Raw genomic sequence first — 11,768 nt, 5'->3', positions numbered from 1 at the left:
TATGATAGGTATCATTATTAATTTCATACCAACGTTAACTTGAAGAGTGAATCGTGACATTCCTCACAGAGAGTCTCTAATGACACTAACTGAGCCTATTATCATGCGACCGCAGTTGAATCGCACTGGATTAAGTGCCCACAAAAACGTCAAAAAATCTGCAAAAATCCGTTGGCATCTATGAATCCATGCAAGAATCGTGAAAATTCAGGAGGACAACTGTGAGGTCAACGACATGAGTACGACTTTAAAAAATAATGAGGAGCAATCTGAAAATACTATCGGGCTTTATTTCAAATTGGTTGAGTGTCAGCTAGGAGGTAAATTTTGAACATGGCATATTATGTTGTCTCGATCGATATTATCACACAATGAGACATACCTTTGCGACGTAAAATATAGAATTTTTGTGACATCTGACAAGTTTACGAGGCGAATGAAAGTTCATAACAAGAATTCACCTATTCCTTTGGTGTGCGAAGCGGAAATCTTTACGGTAGCTATAATTATACCTGAAAAGAGTAAAAATAATTTAACTCCCCGTTTGAGAGAATATAGGAAGCCCATGCTTCATCGCGTCTTGACGATAATTCTTTTAGATCTATGCTCACGACCGCGTCGCAGTTTCGTCTCAAAATACCGTTAGAAGGAGATCTTTTTTAGTTCAAAGTGTATGATAAATCTTTCCGATTTTTGGCAACTTTTTCGCACATAGACGGTCTTCTTTCTGCAATTGTCGATGTTTCGGAGTCTTGTAATGGTGAGGGAGATTATCGGGAAGATAGGAGGAAAATTCTGTAGTTAAGGGCCAAAGAACCGTAACTAAATTTTCACCGATACGAGGAATCAGGTAAAATCCTTGCGTAAGCTTCATTGCCTTCAGCGTATTTTACAAATTGGAAACCTTGTATCCTGGGTGCGGTGTTAAATCAGTCCAATTCTTTACACTTGTAGATACCTTTCCGAGCATATCGAGGCTACAAAAAACTCGATTTTTCCAAAATTTTCACTTAGATAGAGCTTATTTCAGAAAACTTTTTCCATTTTCACTGCATGCAATAGACAAAAAAATCCCACGCACCCAGTGAAAAAGGGAAATTTATTGGAAGTAGGCTTCAAGTTTCTTCATCTCTTGACTTGAGAATTTTTCTCGCCGAAAATGCATTATTTTGTCTTATAACGTGGACCCTCACCATATTTGAGTTTCTCTTGTTCAAGAACTACTTAGATCGGTGCTTTTGTCTTGTTCACCTTTAGATATGTTTAAAGTTTTCACTCCCTCCTAACTTCTTTTCTGGCAGGAAATATTGCATCCGTGCAAGAAATATCTTCAATGATACAAAATAACCGTGCAAAAACCCTAGGAGATAAAATTAATGCCATTGGCAGAGTTGGACTGCGAAACCATACTCCTTTACTCAACATAGTGCAAAAGACTTGATTGAATCGGCTCCAGACTCCATCAGCTGCGGTTTTGTGAACTTAATCAGAAAAAACCTCTTACAAATATTCTGTTGGATGTAGGATACTAAGACTCGAAGAAATCTCTTAGCTTTTGGTCGATGACGGCACCACTGGCAAGAATGCAAAATAGTGTGCCGTTGAATTCGTGCGCGAAACCATTCCAAACTCTACACCCCCTCCCTCATCCCTGTTATCAGCCCTGCAACCCACCTCCTCCAGTCATGGACAGTGAACGTAGTTTACTTTTATTCACGAGTAAATCAGGTGAAAGGGTGTCCCTAGTTGCAGCGGCCGTTTTTGATGAGCCGTCGAGTATAGGAACGAAGATGGTTCGTTGACTTTATGACATTTGAATAATGACGCTCGCTTTGAAACTGGAACACTTCAAGAACTTAGAATTTTTTAGGGGATGGACTCAGAGAAAGAGACTCTTAAGGAGCTGAACTAAATGCGAATCTGCGAGAGGTCGCTCTAAAATGTTGAGAATTAAGTCGCTTTGATATACAATAACTCTGTTTTCAAGTTAATTCACGTGTTTTAACCTCATGAATAGCATGATTCGAGATTCTATTTTTCGACTACACAATAGAGAATTTGTAGGTGTCTGAAATGTAATGAATTTCGTGTTAAAGTGGAAACTGCTGAGTGAACTGAACACGAGGGTACCCTTGGTTCATGAATTGAACAATTATTGGAGAAGATATGACAAAATAATCTAATCTGCTGAAATACGTGTGTTTAAATGCTGGGAAATGCCGCCAGATGACGTCACTAGGCGGTGCATTTTCTCACTTTTGAATCTATTTTTATACTATTTCCCATATCAGAAGAAAATTATAAAAAATACTGTGAAATTAGCTCTTTAAGCACTTTCAGATGAAGCAATAAAAAGCATGCAAATTCTCCATTCTTTTGTGTTTTTTTAATTTTCTTATTTAATGTTATTGTCAGAGATCATGGGGTAATTACTTTTCTTGCCTTATGACGGGGAAAACTATGCCCATATGACTCTAAGACCCAGTTCTGTCACCTCTTGTTATGGATTTATGTTCTGGCTAGAAAATACGATTTCAGATTACCCGGGACAGATTAATCGGTAAAGAATCTCAGTTCCAAAATATCCCCGAATAATAGCTTTCAGGACCGCTTCATTTCCTAGTGGGGTCCAGTCTACATAATACTTTCATCGGCTCATTTCCCCGCCCCCGCAAATTTCTTTCTCCGTATGAATTATATCCAAGTTCCTTGCCTATTGTAGCCTTGAAGCTTACTGAGGCCTGGTTCCATCACCTCTTTTTATAGATTTATACTCGGTATTTTTGATAAGCGCTCTGGGTGCCTTCCCTGGTAAAAATTGGCGATACGAGCTGCGTTTCAAAATACCATAGGAGTTCTTATAGCCGACTAAGGAAGGCTATTGAAAATCATATAGCTGGCTGTAGAAAGCGGAGCAAATCATATAGGCGGGCTATACTAAGCTATAAAAAAGTATACAGTCGGGCTGTAGTTCCTATCGCCGGGCTTTATACTTTATCGCCATTGGCTATAAAAGGCTATAAGAAATTGTGTAGAAATTCGTGTGCTTTTAGAAATCATTAAGTTTGATACGGAGCTACCTTAATATTTACAAAACACACATTATATTTTCCTTTAAAACGTATTTTTTTTTCATCAATTAAAATGAGAATAATCCATACAGAGTGTGCAAACTTTTCAAAATCATGAGTTGAAAAACGCTGACTCCCTGAGATTGAATATTAGAGCCTAACACAAAGCGGAGCGGCGACGCACTGGCGCCTACAAACCTAACAGGGATACTTCACGCATTGCGCAATGCGTGAAGTATCCCTGTTAGGTTTGTAGGCGCCAATGCGCGTTTTGCGCTCTCTGCCCGCCCGCCGCGCCGCAGCGTGCCACGGCGTCTGAAGCAACTATTTCACTATTGGTCTATTGTTTTTGAACCAAACGATACATCGAACCACTATCAAATATGATCCACGAGGGTTTATTTACTTGCATTGCTGCGAACTTTACGCAGGTCACTTGAGTAGACGTATTTATAAAGTTCTAAAACCTAACAAATTAAACCTAAACCTTTACAATAACAAAACTGCCAACAGGCGAAGCCGTGCAGCAGGTGATAAACGTCAAGGGTTGGAAACAACCCCTTCTCACCCGAAAAATTGCCGCCTTTGGGGGGGGGGGGGTTCTGAAGGGTCTAAACAAGACTCAGTGGCCATACTCTCCCATCAATGCGAGAGCACCCTCAGTATAGGAATGACACCGATGAGTTCTGATTTTACGATGACACGTGTGAAATGTGCATCGCACTTGCCCCCCATCGGGCAAGGTCAATCGATTCTGAGGTTGGAAATATTTCAAAAGTGACACCTCTCGGCGCGAGCTTCACCATTGTTGGCCGACGATTTAATTAGGTTTCTCGTGAGACCTACTTCCCGGGCCGACACGTGCGTAGCGCGGCTCACGCACAACGCTCGTTGCACTATTTATTCGCTCCGATTATCCTTCCACGCCACCAGCGGCGTGGCGTGCTTTGCGATGTATCGAATGATCTGCCATTTAAACTTATGGGAAAGGATCGATAAACAGGGTGCTCGCAGCGAACACCTTAATAATCGATTCTTTACCGTAGGTTTAAATTACATATCAATCGATACATCGCAATTCACGCCACACCACTGGAACTTTCGGGTGGAACCGACCAAATATGAGAAATTATCGACTTGCCGAAGCCAAAAGCCGCCTCCCTCGGGATATCGGCGGCTCTTAAAAGCCCCTGCAATCTATCATTACTACAAACGCGATGACTTTTTAAATTTACATCGTAGGTGGATCCACACCAGGCGGGTGGGGGGGGGAGGGGGGTCCAAAGGGCCTCCCCTTAAAATTGTCGAATTTTGAAGCATCTAATATGTAGTTGGATTCAATTTCGTCATGGATAATTGGACTGCATTTTGCAATTCGGAACTATAAATTCTGGCTCTTCTGGAAAAACACTTATGTGCATAGGGATACTAATGGCACATACGTTATTTTTAAACCGGGCTACAATTTACATTTCAAAATTGCAAAATGTAGTCCAGTTATCAAATGGACGTATTTCTACCAAACGGAACTATATGCATTCAGACATGAGCCCTGAGACCCATCAGAATATATGCATAACAGGGCTCACGTCATAATGCACATAGTTCCGTTTGACAGAAATACGTCCAAATATAAGTCCCTCCTACGCACCCCCGGGATCTGTTAATGATTTTCATGTCTTGTCTGCGTTATTTCTAGATATTGACCTGGCTGATCTCAAAATTCTCGGAATTTGTCTTTTATTGAATGAGCATGCTATCCACAAAATTTTGTCTTTGTATTCAACTTTTTTATTTGAGCAAAGAAATCCTCACAGGGCTTGGAACATCCTTGGGACGGGGAGCTACCTACATATATAATGGCGGCCGGAAACAGGGCACTTACTAGAGATCCTAAAACGTCGTGATCGATATCCATGTTTTGCGTAATTTCCCGTCGATGTATAAAATAATGGGAATGTTTCGACTATTTTGTCGGAGAAGCAATAAAAAGGAACGTGCCTTTACGATTCGACGGTGAAATTTTCTGTTTCTGTTGCGCAAGGAATGTGAAACGGAGGAGTAACGAGGACGAAAGACCTTTGGAACATACAATCTCTACAGCAACTACTACAAGATTGCTGTGTCGCATCGTCGCGTCAGTGCATTAGATACCCGTAGCGCCTTAATTATTGAATGTATGCAGCCCGCACACCCCCAGAGTACGAATAGTTGTATTCAAGGCGTTATTATGATAGTTTCGTTGTATTCCTCCTGATCTCCTCTTTTTTTTCGAATTCCCGGTAAGAAGCGATTACCATAGAAGGAGAAAATTGTGCTCGTTTATACATTGGATGACACCCGGAAGCGGTAAGGAGGCTAGGCAGGAGTGAACCAGGAAAACCAGAGTTTCCAATTATTTTTGGGAAGTAGAATTCTGATCGATCGCAGGCAATAAAAGTGACGGAGGGCAGGGCTTGTCAGGGTGGGTAAAAAATCAGCATTGAGAACTCGTGATTCTGACACATGGCTTACTTTTTATTCGGATCCCAGATCACGGTCAATGTTTCAAAGTTGTATCTTCGTGCGTAAATATCACGTCAAAAATTCGTAAGATAATGGGTCGCCTACAAGCCCAAGATCATAAAAAAAACTTTACCTGGAAAAAATATGATCTATTTGCATCCCTGAATACAGTAATTTGAGTCCTACGTATTTATCTAATGCGCATAATGCGAAATAATGGCTCAAATCTTGGGCCAACTCGGAATAATTTTCTCGATTTTTACCGATGATATGTGGCAATGCCGCGCCGCGATGGGAGTCTCTTTAGATAAATACATGCAATGAACAAAAAAATAATAGATAAATGCATGTGCATATTCACTAGTCATGTGATCGTTACGTATGAAAAATCAAGGGTTTTGAACTTTGCTGAATGAGCTCGACGAAGAACAGCCTCCAAATACTGAAATAATCACAAATAGTTTTCTGTGATTTTAGGCAACAAAATATGGCAACACCGGCTTTTTCTTTGGAGGAGGGGGGGCTTTTAATTCCATAAAGTTTTTTGGAGGGCTACGTACAATTTCCGCCAAGGAATCTATTTCTGGTTCAAGATGAGTAGCCCTTTTTTATGCCATTTTAATAATAATGATGAAAAACAAGAAAATTCTAAAAAGTTCGTTTTAACTATGAGCGCAAGGGTTGCCATCGACGAAAGTTGGCCAGAGTGACTATATCTTACACCCTTAATGAACATACTTGAAGGAAAATTTGCTCCTCCGATGATATTTGATCGTTATGAAACAGCGGGCGCAGCGCGTCGAATGCCAAGAAACCCGAATTTTCCGCAAAAATTAGCCTTCAGACTCATGTTTAGGCCAGCATTAGACCCCTAAATAGGCCGAAAATGACAAAAGCATGACACATTCCGTAAAATTTAGACTCCCAAGAAGCAAAAAAATCGTAAAATTGAAGAATTTCAGGGTATGGGCCGAAAAAACGGCCCTTATCGAAACCCCTAGCTCCTTTGGCAAATCCCCTTAATATCAATAGTCATTTACCGGCCTGCGCCTCTAACTGGCAACCATGTCGGTAGCCATTTTCGATTCGGAGGCTTAATTTTTTGTAGGAATAAACATTTGATCTCCTATTCGAACTCCTTGCCCCACAAAACTAAATTTTGAACGTATTGCTTATCATAGCTGCGCTAAATTGGTGTTTCAGCCGTAAAACCGGTGGCCATTTTGGGCGCCATATTTGATTTTAGGGTCTCTGGAGGGCCGCAGCGAAAAATGGACCTCATTTTCGGACTCTACGACCCCGAAAACCTAATAATTGATACATCACTATGCACTTGGACCCGTATAGGCAAATTAGTACCCCTGAGTGGTATTTTTGGCCGCCATCTTGGATTTGGAGCCCTCCTTTGGGTCGGGGGTGTTTTTAAATGTGATATTCGGATTCCTCGTGTCATTTTACATAGGAATCGACATCTGACTCGACGCTATCCGCAAAATTTAAAACTTTCACCATGGCGGCGGCCATCTTGGACGCCATCTTGAATTCTGGGCGTCGGTTCAATTTTTGAACTTGACACCATCGAAATTCTGATTCTAGACATCCTAAAGAAGAAAATGACATATCACAACAATTTTACCCACGAAGCTGCACACGGGACCTCTTATTTGTACATGTGGTACTGGACTAGACCCTGTCCAGGTAGGGCTGGGCCTTACCCGCGCAGGGCCTGCCCCTGTGGCGGTGGAGGTGAAGCAATTCTAGGGCCCAGCCCTAATCTCGTTTTTTCAGTGCAGGCTAGCCGGTTGACGAATCATGAAAAAGCATTTGCTTGCTTGTTTCAGAAATGGCGCGGAGGAATTTGCCCAACCTATGAGATGGGCGAAATACACGGAAGTCTCAACGCTCGACCCGCATGAAATAATCGAAGTCAGCGAAGTTAAAATGATCTTTCCAGTATCATGTTATGCTGTGATCGTGTAAAATGTAAGTAGTGAATGAAATTTACAATCCTTCAGTATTAAATTTATAATTAAACTAAATCAAATTTAAAAAAATTAAGTGAACATTATGATTTACAACTGTTTTCATTGATAGTCAATTTGATGCCGGCGTTAGTTCTAGATCGTAGGATACATAGCACGAACGTAGGGGTAGGAAATGCGCTTCAAATTACTTACTAAAATTACTAAAATTACTTACTCGCATGATTTTCTGGAGCGACCGAGTTCTTAACCTCGCTCTCCATATCCAGATTCTTACATACTAAATTTGGTCCTATTAACTTCCTCCTGACTTCCTCAGGGGCTTGGAAATTGTCGTTACCCCAACACCACGGACCTCTTTTCGGAGTAGGTCAACTAGCTGAGCTAGCGTGTAATTATGCCCAAGTCTCGGGGATAATAACTCATTTCACACGCGAACAGATCTACAGTAAAAGATATGATTGCAGAATGTTCATCTGGCAAATAGGTAGCCATTTGGCATTTTCAATTTCTCCAGAAGGCCAACGATTGGTTCTTGCCACAGATTTCCTTTACCTTGACATTGCCTTCCTAATGATGCCGCAAAGTATGCCCGCAGATTCGATGTTGGTATCTACACAGCATGGAAGGGGACTTGTGAGGAATTACGCAAGTAGTGCACGCAAAAAGAAAAGTAAATGTGTATAAGATGTGGACGGTAACATACAGAAAACAGTTACAAACCGTCATACAGTCTTAAACTTTTCATCCCTCTCCTACGTGCATTGCGTCTCACTTGAACCAGGATCCAGTCTCCCAAAATATCGAGATTTCATTTGTCGAAAAATCCACGAAGGTATTACATGGATCGTACGTTTTATCGCAGCCGAATCAATCACACAGGAAAAGGGGGTATTTTGTAGTCAAAATTCAAATGAAGTGGACTGCAATTATGGAATAATTCGTACTGTTTCAACTACGAGCGTCGACTGATCCCGTCTCATGCAACAGACCATGATGCCAAATACAGCACCTTAGGTTGCTTTAAATAGGTTGAACAAATACGTTAATGTAATAAGTATTACTTATTACTGTGAGAACATTCCCTCTGTGGGCTCTTTTCTTTTCATCTAATCCTGGACCCTCCTCCCCCTCTCCCTGAGAATACGCGACGTCAGGAATTTTTTTTTTTTTTGGTTTATAAGGAGGTGGAATCTGCTCGCTTGCGTCTAGATTATGAGGGGGAACACGGAGTCCCCCCAAATCTGGCGCGCCCCAGGGAGAGTTTCCAGTCCTGTTTTTGGGATCCAATACCAATCACGTTTCGACTAGTAGTCAGGTTTCACGTCTCCAGTCCAGATTGGGAACCCTAGCGTCCGTTAAGTATGATTGGTTATGGAGGTTTGGCCCTACGCGATGGCCCGCCAAACGTCAGGAAAATGAATCATAACAATTCTGACAAAATACTAGGTTGGACCCATAAAGTTTTCGAAGCCAAACCTAATAGACCGCTGGATAGGGCAAGAAAAGAAATCAATCACTGTAACCCTTGCTTCCCCATCAAAATTGCCGCAAAACAGAGTGGATGAATTGAAAGTGTATATATTTAACACCCACGAGCGAAGCAAGCAATTTTTGTGTTCGTGAGCCTAAATTTCCCGCTTGCCAAAAAAACCAATGTTTACTTGGACTGAGAATAAGCAATTTTACCTGGAGTAGAACCACTTTTCTAGCTTATCCATAATAGTAACTTTCCGCATGGAGATTGCGAAAACAGTCGGCATACCTATATTATTCTGTTTCTAATGAGCCAAAAGTGTACTCCATTTTGCAAACTGTTAATTTCAGCTAATTTTAAAAACAATGTATGTGCCGTCAGTTCTCCCGTGCAGATTGACGCTCTCAAGGATGTGCCAGAAAAATTAGTTCCTTATCGTAAAAATCATAGGCATTTTCACACAACTGTGATAGACAAATAAACTTATTTTAATTCCGATTTGGCTCGTATACCAACTACCCAGGGGTTGTATGGAGGCGAGGGTCAAATGGGGTCGAAGAGTTTCTCGCGTTTTAGCGTTCTGCGAAGGAAACGAGTCACAGATAGGATACCTACGGTTCATAAATAAAGAACATGCCCTAACCGCCAGATTGCGTCATGATTTGCCAAACATTTTTTCGCTGTAAAAAACTCTACCACAAAACCATTTCTCCATAATCCTCTCATCATCCTTTTCCCTAGAATTGGCGACTCCACAAAATCAAGTATTAGTAAATGCAAACAATGCAATCAGAAGAGAGAATTGAAAGGGGGAAAATTAGGTTGATCAATAAAATTATGGGCGAAAGTGTTAGTTATCGAGTTAGTCACTGCAAAGAAAGAAATTTTCGTCATTTTATTGAATTACGAGTGTTTCGTATTTTTTTATTTTTTTATTTTTACATTTGAGAGATGCAGATTGAAGTTGCTGTGAATCCATGCGCGGGAAACGAAATTTGATTTGAACTTGTCCTCTTAATTTTTCCACATTTCTCCTTCCAATCTAGTTTTATTTGCCTAAAATGAAGAAATAAATAAAGTTGGGATGGTGACTTTTTATAATAAACCTATTCCGGCTTGGCAATGAGGAATAATCTTACAGGAATCTCAGATACAGTTATTTTTTCTCAGTCCTCTAACCAATAGGAGAGGTGGCTTCATTTTCTTCTTCCAGCACCGGTATAAAATAACGAAAATCTGAAAGTTGAGCGATGGGACGTGAGAATCAAAATTGGCTTGGATTGCGGAGCTTTCGCGAAGTCAATTAATTAGCGCTTAATTGTCGATTGACGCGCACGTCAAAGTCAGAGGTTCGTTTCCTCTCCAGTTTTCCTTGCGGTTTCGCCTCATCGATCTGCGTTAATTATTTTCGGACTCGGTGTCTGAGGATGGTGACTTTTATAATAAACCTATTTTGGCTTGGCAATGAGGAATAATCTTACAGGAATCTCAGATAAAGTTAGTTTTTCTCAGTCCTCTAACCAATAGGAGAGGTGGCTTCATTTTCTTCTTCCAGCGCCCGTCTTTATGTCTTCGGTATAAAATAACGAAAATCCGGTGAAAGTTCCGACGCGATCGGGCAACGTGCAGCAAGTGCAAAAATTGGCGTTAGCGATTTCGCGCGAGCTTTCCGCGAAGTGCAATTAATTAGCGCTTAATTGGTCGGATTGACGGCGCACGGTCGGGGAAAGGGTCAGGAGGTTCCGTTTCCTCCTCCCAGTTTTCCCTTGCGGTTTCGCCCTCATCGATCTGCGTTTAATTCTTTTCGGACCTCGCGTGTCTGGGAAATGGTCGTATTTCTGCCGAACGGATCTATGTGCATTATGACGTGAGCCCTGCTATGCATATATTCCTATGGGTCTCAGGGCTCATGTCTTAATGCACACAGTTCCGTTTGGCAGAAATACGTCCGAATGGAGTTTTCCAGGACTGTTCCTGTGCCGTGGCGGAACTTGGCAGGTCCAATGCCGCGGCCGCCTTCCGCTGGTCAGCGCAGCCTAATTTATGAGTGCCGCGATCCGGCCGCTTTGCGGCTCTTGTGAGTATAGACAATTCTGTTGTCAAATTCGCAATAATATTATTGCAGTTTCCACCTCCAAACGTGGCTATACTGCAGACTGCACTGAAAAAAAAAGTTACGGGGCATACAGGGTGATCTAAAGTTGAACGACCAGACTGCAGGAGCGTGTTCAATGGGTCAAAATAAGACGTTTCTGCTGGATAAAGTTTTTTCTTTTGGATAAAGACAATTCTGTTGTCACATTCGCAATAATATCTATGGTTTTAACCTCCAAATGTGGCTATACTGCACTGGAAAGAAAACTTTGCACTTCGCGGCCCACGGCAGCAAATTTTGCCATTTTTTCAAAAGTGGTATGAAAAAAAAAATCGGATTCAGAAAGAAAAAAAAAAAATACAAACGAGGAAAGGCGACCAAAGCTCTCATTTCCTGAGAGTATAGTAATTTCTAATTTTGTCGTCTTTCAGTGATACAAGAGACAGCACCTTTAATTAATCGAGTTAAGAGAGAAACCAAACACACAATTTGGCCTGGAACGGCGCTACTTAGAGAGAAATGATGACGAGGACTTGAGATGAAAAGGAGAAGCCCTCGGTGCGGCGATCGGCATGTAACATATATTAGCGCCTACAAAACTGCACGAATACTTCACTGCATTGCATCAAACACAGTGC

This window comes from Bemisia tabaci, chromosome 2, assembly GCF_918797505.1.
Source record: "Bemisia tabaci chromosome 2, PGI_BMITA_v3".
NCBI lineage: Eukaryota > Metazoa > Arthropoda > Insecta > Hemiptera > Aleyrodidae > Bemisia > Bemisia tabaci.
This window is presented reverse-complemented; position numbering follows the sequence as displayed.